The sequence below is a fragment of the Talpa occidentalis genome, unplaced genomic scaffold, assembly GCF_014898055.3.
Source record: "Talpa occidentalis isolate TD23 unplaced genomic scaffold, MPIMG_talOcc4v2.1 talOcc4.4, whole genome shotgun sequence".
NCBI classification, from domain to species: Eukaryota; Metazoa; Chordata; class Mammalia; order Eulipotyphla; family Talpidae; genus Talpa; species Talpa occidentalis.
Genome location: NW_023604295.1, coordinates 10,351,843 through 10,374,345, shown reverse-complemented (window position 1 = coordinate 10,374,345; position 22,503 = coordinate 10,351,843). Strand labels below are relative to the sequence as shown.

The window sequence follows — 22,503 nt, the reverse complement described above, 5'->3', positions numbered from 1 at the left end:
CTTCTACCATTAGCATTAATGATGGACCCCTGCTGTCCTACATGCATACTTGATGGTGGGCACCTGGAGTAGGGTGTGGGCATGCGTAGGTGGGTACACCTGGGCTGAGAGACTGGGTTTATAAGGGTGGCGTCATGGGAATGCAAGCACAGCAGCAGAACCAGAGTGGTGGAAGCAGCAACGGAGAAGCAGAGACCATGAGAGAACGCCAGAGAGCCCAGAAAGATTTGCCAGGGGCTGGGAGGTGTGCCAGCCTCCTGGCCCCCCAGTCCCCCTGCCTGCCTTGTACCTAGGTGCTGCACTGCATATGATGTGAAAAGCTCAATAAAGCAGCCTGAAAACACACCGAAGGCTCCAGCACTCTCCTTCACCGTCTGCCAGGATCATGGAGATCCTGCTTTGTGCCTCGCTGGCACTACGGGGTAAGTATTGATGCTTGGACATATTCTGGGGTGTCACTTTAGAAAGGTGGGCCTGGACTCATCTAAACATCCTATAATGTGCAGGATAGAGCTCCACATAAATTTCTGCTCCAAAGTGTTACTGGTGCTGTTTGGGGAAACCCTCCTGGTCCTCAAAGGGTAGCAATGAATAAGAATCACCTGGGGCCAGGGTGGGGCTTGTTAAAGCTCATCATTCAAAAAATGCCATGCATACCTGTGTGCTTTTAGTCACGTACAGATTACTTAAGCACTGGTAGGAGAACACAACAAAAGGTGATAGCACTTATGGGCTGTTTCTTATGCTATTTTAAACTCTTAATCAACATATCCAGGCTTTAGAAGTCCCACTCAGAGGTTAAGTACAAAAGGGACATTTTGGCTGATGGAAGTCTGAGTTCAACTGGTCTCAGGCAGAGTGAGCTGAGATCTGGTCTCTCTCTTTGCTCCCTTACCTGCCTCTATTTCCCTTAATTGCTGGCCCTGCTCTCCCACATTTCAGAAATGCTTTCTCTGTATGGAAGACAGCGCATGGCTGGAGATGGCTCATGGTTCAGAGTCCCCTGATTCAACAGCTACAGAGGAAAGTAGGCCTTCCTTCCAGAATGCGTTGAGGTCCCAGGTGAGAACTCTGATTGCTTCAAGTTCCATTCAGGGCCAGTGGTTGTGGCTGGGGGATGGGAAAACTGATTGTCCTGTCAAAATCACACAGGGGGAAGGTTATTAACTGAGGGAGAGAGGAGCAGCAGTTATCAGAACAAGGGAGCAAAGCGATGCTAGTAGACGGAACCAAAAAGCATTCACTCCTAGTACCTAGTAGGACTAAGGAGGGAGCATGCTTGCCATGGTCAGACCTCAGACTCATCCCTTTACACAACTTAGATAAGTTTGGTTTCAAGCACATTGTTGAGGTGTGTGTTTACTCTACATTCCATGTGTGGCCAATAACTATTGGGAGCTTGTCAATGGAAAATGAAAAAGGAAAAGGCAAACGGACTTCTATAAATTGAAAATACTACTATTGCAAAATTAGACATCGCTCTTATTTTACAACAAAAAAAGAACAAGAACAGAATTAAAATTTATTTTCAATGTTCATATCACCACTACTATTCCCCTACTGTCAACCTTGAGATGCCAGCTACCTTGTAGCTGGGCTGCCCTGATAACTAGTTTTTAGACTAAAGACAGATTTATTGCCAGCTTGTTTAGGTCATAGCCTTCCTTCAAAGTCCTTTAGAAATTAATCATTTCTCCTATAAGCGTTATGGTCTGGTAACATACTATGTAGTTTACCACAGCGATTGATTTCATGTAAATTAATCAGAAGAGCAGTATTCTGACTTAATTAAAATATGCAAGGATAAAATCTAAGTGATGTTTACAGTTGTCAAAGCAGGTTACCCAGGAACACTATAATGTTGGGATTCATAGAAGAGTCTTGAAAATTTTTTCAAGTTTTCGCTTAATTAACAAACTGGTTGAACAGTGAAGTCTGAACACGACCATAGACGAGTGTACATCAGCAAATTGGGTTTTGTAAATTGTGACGTACAATTTTAAGGAATTAGGGGTAAAATATCTAGGCGTTATATTATCTTGATTTTTCTGTCCAACATGGTAGCTATGTAAGTTTGAAGACGTTGATATTAAATAAAACAAATAATTTGGTGCCTTAGTCACACCAGTCCCACTTTCAAGTGCTTAATCAACACATGTGGCTTGTGGCTACCATATTTGACAGCACTTCCATAGAACATTTCCATAATCACTGAGTGGTCTAGACAGCACCAGTGGGTCAAGTTCCCTTTCTTTGGGATGAAGTAAATAAGAATGTTGACAGGGATTTGTCTCTCTCCTCGGATTGCATGGTAAATCCTGTCATTCTGCCTTCAAACTGTATCCCAAACCTACCTACTACCTTCCTTTTCCACTGTAACCTCTGAGGTGATCCTTTACCTGCTACCAGTACAACTGTAACAACCTCCCGACCCATCTCCTTGTTTCCATTCTTCAGTGGTCACCATTGCCATGTGATCGTTTAAAAGCACAGATCAAATGTTAATTAAGAAAAAAATACAAAAAGGGGAATTGAAACATTTATCTAATTCCCATAATTTGCATTACTGTGTATGGTGCTTTCAAATAGACCACCTTGTTTAATCTTCCTAGGAATGCACGAGAGAGGTGCTGCAATTTCCCTCCTTTTTGCAAAGGTGGAAATGAAGGCTTGGAAGACAGATACCTTGTCTGTGTCACTTGATATCAAGTGCTAGAGCTGTTGAATAAATGAGTGAATTAGATGGTAAAGTCCACAAGTTTCCAACTATGCTGCCTGCCAAACATGATGAAACTGAAGGAGATTTGTCATCAGGCTTTTTTTTTTTTTTTTTTTTTTAAAGATTTATTTATGCGTACAAGAGCTGGGGCACAGGCCAGAGATGCGGGGGTGAGAGGATTCACCAGAGACAGAGTGGGGAACAGAACAGGTGGATTGACCAAGGTACACTGCTGAGGGGAGCAGCAGGCGAGACAGAGATCTGCCCTGTGGGTTGCTCCCTGGCTGGCTGGGGATTGCTTCATAGTGTGGTGCTTAACTCCTTGTGCCACCAGGGAGGCCCCATCGGGCTTCTTTATTTGAAGGAAGAGTGGAAATCTTTGTATCTTTATCTACCTCCCCTGGTATGTTTTTATTTTATTTTTTTTTTTTTTTTTTTTAAAGATTTTTTTTTTTTTTTTTTTTTTAATAGAGGCATGTTTTTCTTTATTTATTTGTTTGCTTGTTTGTTTTGTTTATACATGCACTGGGTACAATCAGAAGCGCGGGAGGGTGAGAGAATTCACCAGAGCCAGAGCAGGGAGCAGAGCAGGCAGAAGGACCGAAGCACACCGCTGAGGGGAGCAGCGGGCGGCAGGAGAGGTCTGCGCGCCATGTGGGACCTTCCACCGGTGGTCGGGGAGCAGCCGGGGATTGAACCGGCGCCGCAGAGGCCGCGGGCAGCTTCGCAACCCAGCGCTCAACCGCTGCGCCACCGGGGAGGCCCACCTGGTATGTTTTTAAACCTGGACTTTGAATCTGTCTTGAGTACAGTCTCATCAGATTATAGTCGAAGGTCTCCCAGCGAAGCCAGGATTGGAGTTCCCCTCCCTTAGCCAGCTGGGTCACTGCCTGGGGCACTAACCCTAGGTTGTGCTTCCCCACTGTTTTTGCTTTGAGGTGTATTTTAAAATATTGTCGTTTTTGAAGGCGCACTTAAAGAGGTCAAGAGATTTAAAACCACACATTGCAAACCAGTAATGATGTCAATAAAGTATTATAAGATAAAGGCTCCCCTCTCGCTCCCTCTTCTCCTTTCCTGGAGGATGTCTCTGGTTTATAATTGCCTGTTTTTGTTTTGTTTTGTATTTTTTTCCCCTGATGTCTTATTTGGTTCCCCTATATTCCTCCTGTAAGTGAAACCATCCGATATTTTTCTTTTTCCTCTGACTTATTTCACTGAGCATAATATTCCTTCTAACTCCATCCATGTTGCTGCGAATGGCCTTAGTTTATCTTTTTTGATTGCTGTGCATTGGTGAAAGAAATCCCGGGGGGCCGGGGCGGGGGGAAGAGAAGCAAACATTGTTTAAAAATGAACAGTGATGTAAAAAATATATAAAAAAAAAATACAATATTAAAAAATGAAAAAATAAAATACCAAACATGAAGAAGAAAAAAAGATAAAGGCACATCTCAGCTCCAAAGAAATGAAATCTAGCTGTTTGTGGACAAGGTGGATAGAACTGGAGGGAATGATGCTACGTGAAATAAGTCAGGAAAAACAAATCCCAGATAATTTCATGTGGAATATAGAAAAACAACAAAAAAGTGGAACAGACAAAATTAAACCAAAACAATCCCTAGAAATCTGACTGTAGAATCGAGGTTACTAGAGGGGTGGGGGTAGGCTGGGGAACAAAGTCGGAGGGGTCCCAAAGGTCATCGTGAAGAATTATGGGTGCTTTGATGGTGGTCAGAGTGGTATGGTAACATACATTTGTAGAGGTCTGAACCTGTTTCCCTAAATCATATACAGGGTCATAAACCAATATGACCTCAATGAAAAACCCACATCTCAATATAGGGAAGTATGCCCCCAATTATCACAATGCTGATCACTGTCCCTTTTTGACTCTAAACTATCCCTCTTTCATTGCTCCACACCTTCCAGCAGTCATCTGTGGTATTGAGAGTATGTATACTGAATTGCAGCAAAAGCAAGTTTTATTATTTTGTTACATTCACTGCACCTGGGGGAAATCTCTGAAGTTACTGCAGCACAGCAGCAGAATAGAGGAGGCTGGATGCTTTGTTTCCTTCTAAGAAACAATCCATCTCCCTTTTTGCCTGTGAGTGGCAGCACTGGGAAGTTTAGGAAGGGCCTCATCAGCTACATAAACAATGGTGATGCATAAGCCACAGTGTTTTTTAACTTTGATGAACTTCTTCAGCTAAATCAAGTGATCTTCAAATCCTTGACCCTCCAGTGTTCCTTAGCATAAAAATCATTTAAATGTGCCTCTTGGACTATGAATAAAGCAGAGGAGAGGCATACCATTTTATAATATTAGGGATGAATATTTTGTTTCAGTCTCTAATTTTACTGATAAGGGAACTGACTCCTAAGAGATTGAAGTAACTTGCCCAAGGTCAGAGAGCTAGATAGGAAAATAACTTTTTTGGTGGCAAATGGGATTTAAACTTCCAATTCTGTCATTTCCTATCTGTTTTAAACTTGGGAAAGTTATGGAAACTCTCTGAACCTCTGTTTACTGACCTATAAAATGAGGATGATAGTATCTAGGTTGCAGAGTTCTTGATTATTGTAAATTTAGAGCTATTGCCAATCACTTCGAAGAGTGTATTAGTCATCTATTGCTGGGTTACCAATAACTTCCACACTTAGCAGCTGAAAACAGCAAACTTTTTTTTTAAGTCTTACTGTTCTGGGTCAGGAATGTGGGGGTGGCTTAGCTGGATACCTCTGGCTCAGGATTTCTTACAAAGTTTCACCATATGTCATGCACAATGTCCAGTGTGGGTGTGAAAAGCAGGAGGCAAGATCACTGGGGGCCATGGGATAGGATGCCCAATGCAGTAGCGTCATCTGTTACATGATGGTTGGTGTGGGTTATGTACTGGCCAGGTGGTAACGATACCAAGACAGCTTATTACATCATTGTTCATCTCTAGGCTCTGTTCTCACCCTGACTTTAAAAAAATTAATCACTGACTTAGATGATATATAACAATAGCCTATTATTTCTTGATCACTCACCTATAAAAACTACTGAGCATTTACCCTATATATGTGTGTATTTACTTAAGTTATAAACATCCAAGAAATAAGTCTTTTTTTGTGTTAGATGAAAAACATTTGAAATAGACATCCTAATACTTTTTACCTGAACACCAAAGGATTGTCATGTATACTCTCTGGATGAGTGCGACCCACTGACAGAGAAAATGAGAATGTGCTGAATGTTAGTCAGGATCCAAACACATCTCAACAGATTACAATTGGGGGCAAATCCTGCAATTAGCATCCCAGGGTCCCCACTGGCACATACATCACCCTATGTGGATTTCCACAGAGGTGTCTCTCTGTGTGGGAAATGGATAAAAATTGCCTCCTCCTTTTCATGTAGCCACTGAGTTAATGAACCAAAAAGCTGGTCTACCTTAGCTCTCCCTAGTCCCTGAGATAGTGTATTTTTCTTATTATTTTAGGTCTTTGAGTTAGGGTTTTGGTTACTTGTAGCTACTATCATCTGAATTATACAACTATCTACTTGAACAAAGTGGCTCTGGAAGCAAAGGACATTCAGTTCCTTTCAAAAACACATTCGTTCGTCAAGACACATGGGGAATTTATCAGTGGAGTTTGGTGCACTGTAGGGGATTGTAGCAGAGCCTCAAATGACCTCTACCTTGAATTGCTCCTCAAGCTCCATTGTTGCCTCTTCTCCCCATTAGTACCAATCTCCATAGGGAGAGAGCCAGGATGTGGTTTGGGCTGCCCTGCATTCCTAGTGTCTCTAAGAACACTCAGAACAACTTAGAGACCTTGGAGGAAAATGATTCCAAAGGACACACTTGATTGCTGTGGCATGTCCATTAGTTCATGGTGGCATCTGCACCTTTCCCCACTCCGACCAGTGAGCGGTCTGGGAAGTGGGGAGGGAGCCTGGTGAGGTGAGATCCAAGTTATATTTCTGGGGTCCCCTCCCATCTATAGCCCAGAATTGAAAGCTTTGCATTTCGCATTTACTTCATTTCTTGTGTTGGCTTTTGATACAGAACAAATCTCTTATTTCTCTAGTATAGGATGTTGCTTATTTGCTTTCTTGGTGACTGACTTTAAGTCATAAGAATCATATGACAAAAACAAGGGAAAGAGGATATTTCTGAATATCTCTCTTGGGAACCTTTGCCTGATTTCTCTGTGTTAGATACTTATTGCTCTGTAGCAAGTTACTCCAAAAGGACTATCCTATTCTCACCCAAATCTCCCACCCATGTAGTTTTAATTTGTGTTGAGAGCTTCCATCAACACAAACTCCTGCCCTGATTGTGTTGATATTTATACTTCATGCATTTTTCTGCAAGCCAGCTCAAGCCTTGAGTCCTCTGAGGCCTTGCTGCTCAAAGTGTGGTCCTTGAACCAGCAGCATCAGCACTGCCTCGGATGATCCTTTGAAAAGCACCGACGTGTTTTCCCCATGAGGTTCTCCAGTTCTCCTTTCAGAAATATTTTCCAGATCTCTGCTCAGCAGAAGCTGTGGTTCACAAACTGTTGCCTTCCCAGCAGAAAAGTTCCATTGCACATTTACAAACGTGTTCCCTTCCCTCCATCTTCTTGAGCCAGTCCTTTGCTGGAGGAGCAGGGCAAGGAGTCATTTCATTTCCAGGTGCACAGGTGTCTCAGCCGTGAGCCAGGCTCTGCATGAGCAAACCTTACTGTTGTTTTGCTGATCCACAGACCGTGAATTGGAAAACCTCCTTTGCTCAGAGGGAAAGCTGTTTGGATTAGAAAAGTCCGAGTAGAAACCTGACGCTGCCCTGAGCGGGAGTGTTTGGAATCACACACAGGAAAGGGCTGCATATTTGTTGGCCTGCCTAGATGACAGAATGTGTGTGGGGTCGTCTCTAATTACGGCACTTCAGGAAGCATCACCCCAAAAGTACGACTGCTATGAACCACAGCATGTGCTCCAGCTCATCCATCAGCCGAGGTGGAGACATGCTTTCTGCACCAGCCTCTTCTTAGCGTCCGCCTTCCTGCAGTCTTTTCATGCCTTAGGGACTCGCTGGTCTTCTGGGCGTACAGTCTTCTCCTGTGCTCTCCCACTGGTTCCTTTCCATAGTTACTTGTGAATAACCAGCTCTTCTCTGTCAAACTCTGGGTCCCCTTGAAGGGCCAGGCACAGAGGGCTGGAGAGCCACTGAGAGGGTTTTCTCCTGTGTGGATTTCTCTCTCAGCACATGGTCCCTGAGGAGAGAAGGGAAGGAGGTATTGTATTAGCAGCTACTTGATTTCCACCCAGGTCTTTAGCCCGGCTTTGTGGTGGGTCCCCGATATGAATTAGCCTTGGGGCCAGCCCTTATCTTTTGCTGTCTGTCTATAGAACCCCACCCTGGAAGTAGAGCTGGCCCTCTGTCTCCCCTCTCCCGTAGAAAGCTGGTTACTAACCTTCAACAGGTCAGATACTGCCCGTCATTATTTTTTCAATCTAAATTTTTTTCATCTAATTTTTTTTTATTGAGGTAATGTTGGTTTGTATTTTGGAAGTATAGGATTCCCCCAGCTCTCCAGTATTGTTATCCTAATGCTCCCACTAACAAAGCTACCAGCGTCCATGGGCTTCATTCTTGTCTTCATTCATTCCAATGAGCTTCTTGGGTTCTAAGAAGAAAACCAAAATGATAAGGAAAGTGTCTTTGGCCTGGAAGAGGAGCTTCCTGCTTTATTGCTGAGTAATAGCTATAAAATAATAATCTTACCGACATGTGACTCATGAGCTAAAGGACACTCAAATTTTATGGGATCCTTGTGGAAGAAGCACATAATTCTTTACTTGGAGAAGTGGGGTGGGGACAGGAGATTCCAGGCTTTGGGAATAAACCTCATATATAGAGACAGAGGAGCATGAAATCACATGGTATACTTGAGCAAGGTCTCTAGAAAGTTCCTTAGAGGGACATTCTTTTCATAGATCTTATTCTAGAAGCCTGGTATGGAAGGACCAGTGGGAAAAGGCAATGGTGACATTCAAGAGCACTTTAATAATCTATCCTCATTGTCCAGGACTGAAGGCGAGGACTTTTCAGAGTTGCCCCTTAGCTGGAACACATATGGCCCCAGACTGACATTGCCTGGAGAGGACTACATGAAAGGGGATTGATTCTGTTTTAGAGTAGGACAGGAAGAAATTCTTCTTAAAATACTGCTGAAGGTAGCTCTGAAAAAGTAGGTTCTAGGCAATTCTTGACTGCTATATGGCCTGTTCTTACAGCTGGGGTCCTTGAGCCTCCCTCTCTCTTTTATCTGTTGACTCATTCCATTCACCAGTCTCTGGGATTGAGCTGTAAAAATTTATGAAAGAAACCAACTAAATGGGAGAAGGGAAGGCCTATACAAGTCTCTCTCACACTCCACCGCTCCTTCTTATTGTCATTTTTGTGTGCGCATAAAGTTTCCTTTTATTCTTTATTTTTAATTTTTAAAAATATTTTCTTATTTTGTTAAAATTAGGACATTATTTATTTGATTTCTCCCCTCAGGTATAATCCTTGTTCTCCCACTACCATAGCACCTGTGATATATCACCACAGTCCTTTGTGCTCATTCCTCCCCTGTTTTGACACCCCGCCCCCCTCCTCTACTATATGCCTCAGATCCATGGTCAGCTTGCAAGTTTTGTATTCTTCCTGATGCTTTGTTTGATTTTTCTATATTCCACCTGTAGGTAAAATCATCCAATATTTATTTTTCCTTCTGAATTACTTCACTGAGCATAATCCCTTTCAGCTCCATCCATGTTGCTGCAAATGGCATGAGTTTATCCTTTTTCATCGCTGAGTAGTATTTCATTGTGGTATAAATACCACATCTTCTTGATACACTCATCTCTTTTGGGGCATTTAGGTTGTTACCATATCTTGACTATTGTATATAGTGTGTAGCAGCCATCTTGACACACCATGAGGATGTAAAGTTTTGAAAACTACTGGAAAGCTAACATAAGACCTGACTTTACTGAGGAAGACTTTCCTGCCTCTGGACTACTTGTTATTTGAGGAGATAAATGTCCACTGGTTAGGCCAGTTTTATTGAGTGCTATAGTAAGAACTAATGAAAATATCTTAACCTGTATGGAAACTACTGTTTTCCAGCTCCTGTTCTAGGTCTTTATGGTACAGCTCTTTGCTGTATGTATTGCTATTATCTCCCTTTTTGTATCTGAGTAAACCGAAGTTCAGAAATGTATCTTTGCCAAACAACATTGTATGCAACTTCTGTGTACATATATTTTGGTAAATGAGTTTAACTATTTTCCTAAGGTAATTTTCTAGTTGTGAAATTGCTGGTTCAAAGATTATGTATGCTGTTAATGTAGTGAATGCTCATGTCCCTCAGACTTTATATATTGAAGCACTAGTACACAATGTGACTATATTTGGAGAGAGGGTCTTTATAGAAGTAAGGAAAAAAATAAGGGTGAGGCCCTGATCTGATTAAATTAGTGTACTTATTAAGAAGAGATATAGAGAGTTCTCTCTTTCTCAGTCCTGTGCTCATGGACCTCCAGAACTCTGAGAAATTAATTTTTATTGTATAAGCCTCCCTGTCTGATGTTTTCTTATAGCAACTGAAGCTAGAACACCTGTTTTTAGCCTCTTGATACCTATTGGTATAAAAAAATACACATTTCCAGGTACTTACACTAATACAAACTGTAATGTTAGAAGGCCTGAATTTGAATTGCAGTTGACCATTCATCTCCTGGTTATGCTTGGGCAAGCAACCCCTCAGTATCTCTATTTGTCAAATTAGCATAAGGAGAGAAAGTCTGAGATGTTTTGCAAATTGTAAAATAAAACACAGGTGTCAGTTGCTATGTTAATTCATTTAAGTGCCTCAGTAGAGCAAACCACAGAATGTTTAGGTCAAATAAAGGAGTCAGAAATCATTTTGCAGTGTTCAGTCAACTCATATGGTGTGAAAATTAGTCAAAATGAAACAAGCAGAAATATCCAACTTGTATCCGAATTCAATTTAGGCATGTCCCAAACCATTTTCTGATTCTAGAATAGTTGCTTGAAAGAATTTATGAAGTTCTTTTCTTCAATGTAGAATTTTACTCCTATGTTGCTATTTTGTACCTTCCAACTAGGCTGACATTCTTAACCTCCCTGGGTCTATCAGAGAAGACTAAGCCATCATTTTGTCTCCAAATTGTGGAAACCATCCAGAACTGGGTGAGGATGCTAATTCCTTCCTTTGCTGAGTCCTGTTCTAGTAAAAGCTGGTAGGTATGAACTTGGGGGTAGGAGGGAGGGACCTGGATGAGTAGCAAGGACGTTCTAAGGAAGATGCTATCCCATCATGTGCACTGGACAGTGCACATTAAATGATGCTTATTGTACACACATTTAATGCCATAATTACCAATTTAATGTCATTATTGCCAATTCCTCTAGTAATTAATTTTGATGAGTCATAGAAAAATAGATTAAATCTATTTTCTTTTGAAATTAGAGCTTAAAAATTAAATTAAAAAAAAAATCTTGACCAGCAGGTGTGAAGCCTTTAATATGTGAGAGACTTTTGGCAAAAGCCTATCTTACCAATAAGTTGTTCTCTCTGACCATAGTTTAGTTATAGGAATGGACTTTGACTGGAGGTTCCATGAACATTACTCTCTATGGCAATCCATTTTTATAAAGATGTATTTATTTATGCATACAAGAACTGGGGTACAGGCCAGAGGTGTGCGTGTTGGAAGGGGGGGGGGTGAGAGGATTCACCAGAGACAGAATGGGGAGCAGAACAGGCAGATCTACTGAAATATACTGCTGAGGGGAGCAGTGGGCGAGACAGGAGAGGTCTGCTGTGCCATATAGGTCACCTCCCTGTCCGGGGATCGAACTTGTGCTGCAGTGGCTGCAGATAGCTTCATAGTGCTGTATCTTAACCCTTTGTGCCAACAGGGAGGCCTCCGGAGATCTATTTTTGATTTACAAATCATCCAACTCAGATAGCGCACTTTCCTCCGACACACAGAGTTGGTATCATAATGATGTGTGTGTCTTCAGGTTCCATAGATCCCTGCAGACTGAGCTGGGTTCACTAGCTCTGATCTCCAAATCTTCTCCCAATCCATAGAGAAGAAAATCCATCCCCAGTCTTCTCTACAACTCTGTAGAGCCCAAGGTCTTGTTTGTATTCATTTATTTATTACTTGGCATTTATCTGATCAGGGAGACGTGGATTGGTGGTGGTGGTGGAGAAGGGTAGAGGGTATGGATTGCTGACTCCTAAAGAACTTGAGAGACTGGAGAGTGCAAAGGTGGGATATTTAGGAGGCCTGACTTAAGGCAAACCTTTTAATGTGGTGGGAGTCGTTGGGGTTGGGTAACATTTGTTACATAAAAGTTCAGCATTGGTAGACATAATGAGACTTGTGAATCCAATCATGAAGCACAATCGTTTGATGAATAAAGTTGAAGAATATATGATTCTAAGAAGGGGCCATTTATTCTAATAAGGACTAGAGGGCAGTTTATTGTAGATGGATGAATTTTTGTGAAGATCTGAAAGTATTTGCAACTTCATTGGCCTGATCATGAGTTTCCAAGAATGGTAAAGAGATGCTAATGTTTATAGCAGGCTGTGTGCTTACAGATGGTTTCTGTGCTTAGAGGTTAAGGCCAGACACCATCCTTCCATGATTCCCAGCTGCCAGCAACAGCCTCACAGGTACATCTTCACCTTTGTTCTTTTAGGCCAGTGTTTCTGACTTTCAATTGCACCCAGAGTAATGATGCCACTGGAAGGAAATCCAGGCCATATTAGAGGGATGGGTTGTCCTACATCAGACAAATGAAGAATGGATTTGAGGACAGGGATGACTCTGGGGGTCCTGATCCCTGGTAGTCTGAACAGACAGTTTGGGCAAACTCCTAAAAAACTGTTGTTGACTAGTTGATTACATATTGGGCACAGAGGCCCTCACTGACCAATCAAAATGTTATCACTGTCTAAGAACTGGGATCCCATGGACTTTCCTTAATCCATCAGAAAATATTATGCACCTTTATTGAAGAATCTTAAGCATTTTTTAAAGAATTCATTTCATATAAGATGACTCCTTTAATTACCGGGGCTGTTCTGTATTGCTCATATGGTTCTGGTCTGCAATGATGAAGGGTATTTGGCAGTGAGGAGAATGTTTGATTTGGAACAGCAGCTTTCATGGAGACAGGGAAGAGATGTATGTCTTTGGATATTTGGTGACCTCATTTTTGTCCAAATTTGTGTGACCTTTTTATTGACCTGTAAGTCAATGTAAATATAGTAAATGTATTTGGAAGTTATTTTTGCAGTGAAAAAAGCACAAGAGTTTAATCCTGACTTTTCAAAAAAAGTTAAAAAGCAAAATGTAGATGAAAACTAAATAGCAAATAACATAATATAATAATTTAATAATATAATAATATTAGCAGTAGAAATAACAATAACAGCTCTCCATCCACACAGGGTGGAGCAGGCTATGGATTAGTGGGGAATAGCCACAGTCCATCCTCTTGAGCGCAACAATGTTAGTCAAAGTGACATAACCAGTTAGGTTAGGAAGGAGGTGGCGGTGGAGAAGGTTTAGACGCCAAGGAGGAAGCTTGGACACAAAGGAGGCCAAGTGCCTCTCTCCACCACTACTCGAACTTTGACCCAAAGCCCTCAGGAAATCTCGACTCTTTTCTTTAGTATTTGATCTTCAGCTGATGCAAGTCTTTTATTTATGTTTGCCATTGGCCAACAGGGTGGTTGGGCTGTTGTCACGTCTATAAAAGGCAGCCCAGAGAGCTTCCTTTGATGTGTCCCTGCTCCGCCATTCTCCCCTCTCTGTCTTCCATTTAGGGTTCTGCATCTCAGTCCTAAAAGCTCTAATTTGGGGATCTGAGCTTGAAATAGCCCCAAAGGTATCCTGTTTAGCTTGTCATTTAAATAGCTAAGCCCCTGCCACGACCATTTAAAACCCTCTCACCTTTCATTGAGCTAAGCAGTTCTTTTTTCAAATTTGGCTTGTTTGTGAATGTGACATCTCTCTTCCTTTATCCATGGCTGTTCTTCATCTATAAAAAGCTGTGAGTGAAGGAGGGAAGGGTGAAATCAACAGTCCTCTTAGTAATCAGCCTTACTTGGAATTGCTGAGCTAGCTGGATTCCTAGCACCATGCCCTCCAGCGGCTCCCCGCAGGGCAGAGGTGTGCAGGGTGTGTGTGAATCCGTGCCCCAGCTGCAACTAGCCTTTTGACCCTGGGCAAGTCATTTGACTTCTCTTTGGTTCAGTTTCCAAGTCTGTAAAATAGAGGAGTGGTAGTGCTTCTAACCCCATGCACAGGACTGGTTAGATAATTCGTGGAGCTCCCTGTTCAAAATTCAGTGAAATGAAAATGCTGGATATTTAGTTCCTATTTCAAGATGGTGACAGCAGAGCATCAAACCAAGTGTGGGTCCTTCTGAGCCCAGATCCTGTGTCACTACTGAGGGAAGCTGGTCCTGCTCATAGAATCATCATGAGGACTAATTGGAAGGTTGTGTTTAAAGTCCTTAATGTGGGCCTCCCCGGTGGCGCAGCGGTTGAGCGCTGGGTTGCGAAGCTGCCCGCGGCCTCTGCAGCACCAGTTCAATCCCTGGCTGCTCCCCGGCCACCAGAGGAGGGTCCCACATGGCGCGCAGACCTCTCCTGCCGCCCGCTGCTCCCCTCAGCAGTGTTCTTCGGTCCTTCTGCCTGCTCTGCTCCCCGCTCTGGCTCTGGTGAATTCTCTCACCCTCCTGTGCTTCGGAATGTACCCAGTGTTTGTATAAAACAAACAAACAAACAAATAAATAAAAATACATGCCTCTTTAAAAAAATAAATAAAATAAAGTCCTTAATGTGGTGCCTGGCACATATGCAATCAATGTAAATGTAAATTTGGGTCATCTGGGGATGGAAGGGATTGTCTATTGCTCAGGGAAACATAGGGATTTGGCTGTAAAATAAGGTTTAGGGTCTGATTATTCTGTGGCTCCCTGCATAGTTTAATTACATGTATACTCAGTGCTTTCTCATCCAATTAGCATTTTTAAAGCCTTTTATTAAAGTTCCATGTACAGCAGTGAAATCTGTGCTTAGGGGTAGTGCAATATGTAGCTTGTAATTTCTATTGTTTTTTTTTTTTTTTAAACTTACAGGATATAGAGCATTCTAGAATAAACCTCAAGTTATATTAACTCTCGTTGGTGAAGCTATGGGATTCTTACTTTATAAAACCATATGAATTTAGATGATTAATCGGATTATAGACAGATTACTTGTGCAGATAATGCGAAGTAAATGACATTGGGATCTTTTCATCAAAATGTAGAGAAAATTTATGTGTGAAGTATTTAAAAAGATAAACGTAAATATAAATCATGTGTTTCTCATGTGTTAAATCAGGAGATGATTTAGGTGATCTAAAAGAAATCTAGTTCTAACATTAGTAATATAATCACATGTGCCCCAATTTGTCTTATGCCCACACAGGCACAACTGGCATGACCTAGTTAAAATTACTCTATTTTTTATTCTTAATGTATCCCTAAAGAAAAGTACTGAAAATATCTCGGATCAATGTCAGATAAAATTTTCTTAAAATCTTTGTTTAAAAAACCTAAAGGGAGGACAAAATACTAGTCTGTCTATATCCTGATTAATCTTCATTTATTTTTTCTTGGTAAAAAGGAAGTGTCATTCTTAATCATTGTGAATTTCAGAATCTAAATTTGGAAAGAGACTTTTAAAAGCATGCTAATTAGGCCCTGCAGAGAGTTCTTAAAAATTTTTGAATATATAAATAATTTTACCATTCTAAGTATGAATTAGCTGTAGTTAACCCAGAGGGCTTTTTAAAGCAGTAAACTTTTTCATGTTCAGAAATGTTTTCCTGATAGAAAAATCACTTCCATTTTCAAGGAACTTGGGCCATAAAAGACCCTGTAACACAAACTTGTCTCCTCTGAATTGTTTGGATTAATTTGGCAACCTGTGAAATATCACTTCGATCCTTAATTTGGTCATAGTCAACTTGAAAAAGACTTTTTGTTGGTTAATAATACATGCTGTCATCTCAGACACAAAAGCATTTGTGAGCTCTGTCCCAACTATTGACAGGTTTCTTATATTAAATATATTCTCAGATCTCCAAAGGAGATAATCTCCTGTCCTTCACCAGGATTTTTCTGTTCCAGGCAAATGTCAGTTTCTATTAGTAGACTCTTCTAGGAAATCTTCATTCTCATTTAGCTGGAGAAATGATGGCAAGCTGTCTACTCTCGGATGGGCTTAACAATGCTATTTCAGTATCTCATTTGAGAGGCTAGGCGGCCATTCATTTGTGGTTAATACTGTAATTCTTAAAATGTACTTTTAAGAAGTGGATGGAAATATCTGAAACTCCATTTTCATTTGAATGCTATCACTGCTAAAGCACACACAGAATTGTCAGCAAAATTCTGTTTGTATTGGGCAGCTCCTAGGAATTGAAAGTGGCTTAGCTAAAAAAAAAAAAAAAAAAAGTGGGCGGGGATTGACAGGTGTCTTATTAGGCCTTCGCTATTAGTCATTTTTGTATCTGCACAAGTAATTGATACTCTTCTAAACAAGGACTGCGCTTTTGCATGCTTTCAGGAAGAAGTCCTGCTGGGTGATTCTAATCCACTATTTTGGGATGTGATGGCTTAATTTGAAAAATGTTTTAATGAACAAAACATGATCTCTTCCTGGTCACTTTTCTGGATGTCCTTGGGTTTCACAGTGTAATTAGGGACTGAATGGATTTTGCTTTGGTACAAAATATCTGATGACTAAGTGGGTTTGGCAGTAAAATGGAGGGTGGGCAGTTGGTAACTGGTTTCAACAGGAAGAAGAGATTATCGTTATTCTGTCCTTTTCTTGATGATTGTTGTAAAATGTATTTTTAGTTTATTAGGAACCAGTTGACTCTTAATTCAAATCAGGGAAGGGAATTCTTAGTGTATTTTTTTTTTTTTTATTTTGGGACTGGCTCTACTTCTTAAAATTAAAGAATTTAGAATAGCAAGAAACTCTAGAGAATATGAATTTTAAATCTCTCCCTTCAAGATGAGGAAACTGTGGTCCAGAGGCACTAAGTGACAATCTCAACATGGCTAAATGGGTTAGAAACACTAGTGACATTTTGAGACTCCCATCTGGCAATAGGAAAAGGCGTCTTCTACAAAGGCAATTTTAGTCATATGATTGGAACAGGATTCTGGTTTGTAGTTGAAGAGAATTATCTTGGCAAAGGAACTGGCTCTGTTACTCTCCTAGCTCTGGGACTATGCACAAATGACCAAAGTTTTCTGAGTCTGTCTGTTCCTCTATAAGGCAGGAATAATAGGCGCTATCTTCAAGGAGTGTTTAGGGCATTAAGTGAGGTCGTTGATATCACAGGAGCTGAGTGGGTTGTTTAGCACAAGTATTTGCCCCATCAAGGTTGCTTCTCACCACTATCTTGGAACCATAAATGATATTCTCTACTTACAAAGGTATCAGCGCTGCTGAAGGGAGCAACGGGCCAGTCAGGAGAGGGCTGCTGTACCATGTGGGCAGCTCCCTGGCCGGTTGGGGATCAAACTTGTGCTACAGAGGCTGCGGATAGCTTAACCCCTTGAGCCACCTGGGAGGCCCTCAGCTGCTATTGATGACTGAGACAGAATACCCACTCACTGGTTTCTCCTCATCAATGAGTATGAAGGAACAACACTCTGTTCTCTATTTTTTTTTAACTTTCTTTTATTTTTTTTTTTTTTTTTTTTTTTTTTATAGAGGCATGTTTTTCATTTATTTATTTGTTTTGTTTTGTTTATACATGCACTGGGTACAGTCAGAAGCGCGGGAGGGTGAGAGAATTCACCAGAGCCAGAGTGAGGAGCAGAGCAGGCAGAAGGACCGAGGTACACTGCTGAGGGGAGCAGCGGGCGGCAGGAGAGGTCTGCGCGCCATGTGGGACCCTCCTTCAGTGGCCGGGGAGCAGCCGGGGATCGAACCGGCGCTGCAGAGGCTGCAGGCAGCTTCGCAACCCAGCGCTCAACCGCTGCGCCACCGGGGAGGCCCCCTTAACTTTCTTTTAAAGATTTATTTATTCATGCATACAAGAACTGGGGTACAGGCCAGTTGCGCGGAAGGGTGAGAGGAGTCACCAGAGACAGAGTGGGGAACAGAACAGGCACACTGACAAAATACACTGCTGAGGGGAGCAGTGGGCCAGACAGGAGAGGTCTGCCATGCCATGTGGGATTCTTACTGGCCTGCTGGGTTCGAACCTGCGCTGCAGAGGCTGTGGACAGCTTCCAGTGTGGCGCTCAACCGCCTGTGCCACCAGGGGAGACCCTGTTCTCTATTTATTAATGATTACTAGCAATGACACAGGAAGGTCATCTGCTGATGGTTACAAAGAACCCACATTCTGTCTGAAGATTCCTATCCCAATTTTCAAACAAATTACCTAAACCTAAGACCACCCCCAGCTTGAGCTTTGAAAACTCACCAATGCTTTGTCCATGGTGGAAGTCACTGTGGGACCATCCCCTGTTCATACACCCAAACCACACAATAAAGTTTTACCAAAATACAGTCATGCCCATTTATTTTCTGTTTTTGTAAATGAAATTGGAGCCCATCCATTCAAATGTATGTTGTCTGTGGCTGCCTTTGTGTTGCAATGGCAGAGATGAATAGCTGTGAGAGAGGTTATAATCGCCATGGAACATATAATATGTAACATCTGACCCTTTACAGGAGAAAATTTCAGACTAATGATTATGAGGAAAAATTGACTATTTTGCCATTATAAAATATTTCTTTGGGCCTCCCCGGTGGTACACCGGGTTGAGCACAGCTCTGTGAAGCTGTCCATAGCCTCTGCAGCATGGGTTCGATCTCAGCCAGCTGGGGTAATGCCCACAAGGCACAGCAGACCTCCCCTGTCTCACCTGCTGCTCCCCTCAGCAGTGTATTTCGTCAGTCCGCCTGTTCTGCTCCCCACTCTGTCTCTGGTGAATGCTCTCACCCTCCCGCGCCTCTGGCCTGTACCCCAGTTCTTGCATAAAAAATAAATCTTTAAAAAAATTTTCTTTGTTAGAGATTATAGGCTATATATGTTCCAGAGCAGTGGAGACCTGACTTCAAAACATTGGTGAAAATGTCCTTGGAATCATTCTCTAAATGTTGCACAGAAGCTGGTTTTCTAGTTTAAATTTACAAAAGTCTGGGCCCACCCCAGTCCTACTGAGTCAGTGCTATGGTAAAGCCTGGGGGTGACTATTTTTAAAAGGCATGAACTCAGTGAGGCAAATTTGAGAAACATTACTTTGAAACATAGCAAGTCTTTCCAAAATGTTAATGGAATTGTATGGAGAAATTGAATTTTCATTCATTATGACAATAGTGTATACCATGAGCCATAATTTAGAAGGACGTGTAGAATTCATTATTTGAAAAGTGCCTTGAATACTATTAAAAATAACTTCCCACATAACAGTAAAACACATTTATTACTGAAAAGAACAAAATGAAAATTGGGCATGTTGCTGTTACCCAGGATACTGTTAATATTTTCCTGAACATGCACACACCATTTTCTGGATTGAATTATTGTAATTCTATTGAATTCTTAAAATACCATGTAGTTATTTTGGGTTACAGTGATGGGAAGGGATTGCACTTGGGCTTTAGATTTGTTATTCTCTTGAAAGTGCTTAGATAAAGAGCCAAGAAATACATCATTGCTCCTGTGGGAACAGAAGAACTGGTGACTACTAATTATTATTTGAAAACCTTAAATTTGTACGATCAGACTTGGACAGAACGCATTTAGATTGTTTAGTTGTATTCTTTTTGTTCCTTTCTTGTTTTAGTCAAACTACACTTCCATAAAATCCTATTCATTGTAGCTTTCTAACCATTGGGCATCGACCACACCATACCTGTGATGACATTTTTGATGTCATAGGATGCAGTTCTTGGCAGGTCCCGGGGTTGCATTAATGATGCTGGAAAAGTCTATGGATCCTGCTACATCTGTCAGGTGCTTTTGACAATGTTAGGAAAGGTGATTATTTCTATTGTGTTCAATGTGTTAATGCCCCTTCCTATCCCTGGGTGGCTTCCCTGGAGCTTTGGATCAGGGCACAGGAGAAGGTGCTGCCCCATTCTGGATCTTTCCATTTTTTTTTAAAGAGATTTATTTATACATGCAAGAGCTGGGGTGTAGGTCAGATATGCAGGGGGTGAGAGGATTCACCAGAGATGGAGTGGGGAGTAGAATAGGCAGTTCTACTGAAACACACTGCTGAGGAGCAGACAGGAGAGGTCTGCTGTACCATGTGGGTCAGCTCCCTGGCTGGGGATTGAACTTGTGCTCCAGTGGTGGCGGACAGCTTCATGGTGCTGAGACTTAACCTTTTGCGCCACCAGAGAGGCCCTGTATCTTTCCATACTAAGGAGTCAGTTTTACTGGAATCCAGATGCTTCTGGAAACTGATTCCTTTGTCAGTGTCACCACCAACTTTTCTGAAGACAGTCCAGGGCCTAATTTGGAAGCCAGTGCACTTCCCATCAGCACACATAAAGTGTGCATCTTTGATTTCCTACAAGTTCAACTTAGGTGTAATGATAAAGATGGCGATGGTCAGGAGAACCTGGATGCTAGACCATGAAGACAGATTGACCTTTGTTTCCTCCAAGCAAAAGTTAACAGTCAGGGCCTCCCCTGGTGGTGCAGCTGTTGAGTTCTGGGCTGTGAGGCTGCCCGCAGCCTCTGCAGTGCCGGTTTGTTCCCTGGCCGCCAGTGAGGGTCCCACAAAAAAAAAAAAAAAAAAAGTTGACAGACTTAATGTGAACAAAACAAATTTAATAAGATCTTTCATACAGGGTGCATCTTGAGGTAGTGGAAACAGCATGAACTAAAAATTAGAAATCCTGTATCTTCTCTGGGTCCTTTTTTCTGTAGTCATTAATTATCCTTGAGCTTGTTACTTACATTGTCTGAATTTGCTCATCTGCCAAATAGGTATGACAGTAAAGACTGCGATTATTTTATAGGAAAATCATGGAGATGAAAATGAAATAGTGGGTAAGACCCACCTCATCAATTATCATGCATGATGTAAGGTGATATTACTAACCATAAAATAAAACCAAACCAGTAATAATAATTCCTGGAAAGGTTTGCCTTTGAAAACACAAATAGCTTTATAGGTGAACATTCTAAATAATGTAAATCAATGCAGCTTATTACTGTCTGCCATAACAAATTAGCCTTCTATGCATTAGATCAAAGAAATCTGCTAAGTTCTTTTATTATTTAACATTTTTTTGCACAGGCTTAGCTTTACAGAAAAAGAATGGAAAGAACATTGTTTCCAGGTATCTCCTTCCTAACAGCTCAATCCCCTAATTTTCCCTGTTATTAACATCTTGTATTCGTTTGATTCTTTTGCTATAATTGACGAGTCAATATTCACATATTGTTAACTAAGTCTATAGTTTACAATAGGGTTCACTTTTGGTGTTCACATTTTATGGGTTTTGATCAATGTATATTGATGTGTATCCATTCCATTACCGTATCATTTAGGATTGTTCTACTGTCCTGAAAATCCTTCACCTCCTCATCTCTCTTCCTCTCCCTGAACTCCTGGCAATGAGTGATAGTTTTTTGACTGTTTCCATAATTTTGCCTTTTTCCCAAATGTCATAGGCTTCATATAGTATGAAGCTTTCAGATTGACTTATTTCATTTAATAATATGCATTTAGTTTCCTTTATGTCTTTATGTGGCTTGGAAGCTTACTGTTTTTTTTTTGTGTCACTGAGTCATATTCCATTATATAAATGTACCACAATTTGTTTATCCATTCGCCTCTAAAGGTTGTCTTACTTGCTTTGTTTTGGTGACTATGAAAAAAGCTGCTATAAACATATCCATGTGCAGATTTTTGTGTGGACTTAAGTTTTTGACTCTTTTTGGTAAATACCAAGGGACAGATTTGTGGGTCATATGATAAGGGTATGTTTATAGGAAACTGCCAAACTGCCTTCCAAAGGGGCTGTCCCATTTTGCATCCTCACCAGCATGTGATGTCAATGTTGTGGATTTTGGCCGTTTCAAGAGGTATGCAGTGGTCTCTCACTGTTGCTTTCATTTGCAATTAATGACATAGGGTGTTCAGCATCTTTTCATACTACTATCTGCCATTTGTATATTTTCCTTGGTGAAGTATCTGATTAGATCATTTGCCTATTTTTCGATTGGGTTGTTTGTTTTCCTATTGTTGATTTTTAAGATCTCTTTGTATATTTTGGATCCCAATCCTTTAGTGATAGGTATTTTACAAAGATACTCTCCTAGTCTGTGGCTTATCTTTCTGTGGCGGCTTAATAGTTGTTTATCTTTAGTTATTTAACCTCAGCATCACTATCCAACTATTTTCACGCACTACTGAGTTTTAGGTTTATAGCTATTAAATAGTTTGTACAGTCCAAAGGCTTCACTCCTATGTGCCATTGACTTGTTTTGCAGTCAACTGTGCTTGTAGATGAGATCAAGTCATCAAGTCCACCAGCAGCTCAACCTCAACCCTCACGTTCTTAACCGGGATCATCACTATCATTTGAGAGTCAGCCTGTGGCCTTCCCAAGTTGGCTGGGTCTTGCTGAGCTGATTGGAACGACCGACATTTTTGCTGACT

At 41.3% G+C, this 22,503-nt stretch overlaps 1 protein-coding gene across 4 annotated transcripts in view; it reads left to right on the top strand.

Annotated features, from left to right (window-relative positions):
- The first annotated feature begins 3,479 nt into the window (after positions 1–3,479).
- The window catches only part of MAP3K7CL (MAP3K7 C-terminal like), a 58,087-nt gene continuing 39,063 nt past the window's right edge, over positions 3,480–22,503 (top strand). Inside the window, exon 1 of one of the 4 annotated variants that reach the window (XM_054701142.1) lies at positions 3,480–3,489. The gene's annotated coding sequence lies outside the window, so the exon portion shown is untranslated. The other 3 variants (XM_037524520.2, XM_054701140.1, XM_054701141.1) reach the window with 3 other exon arrangements.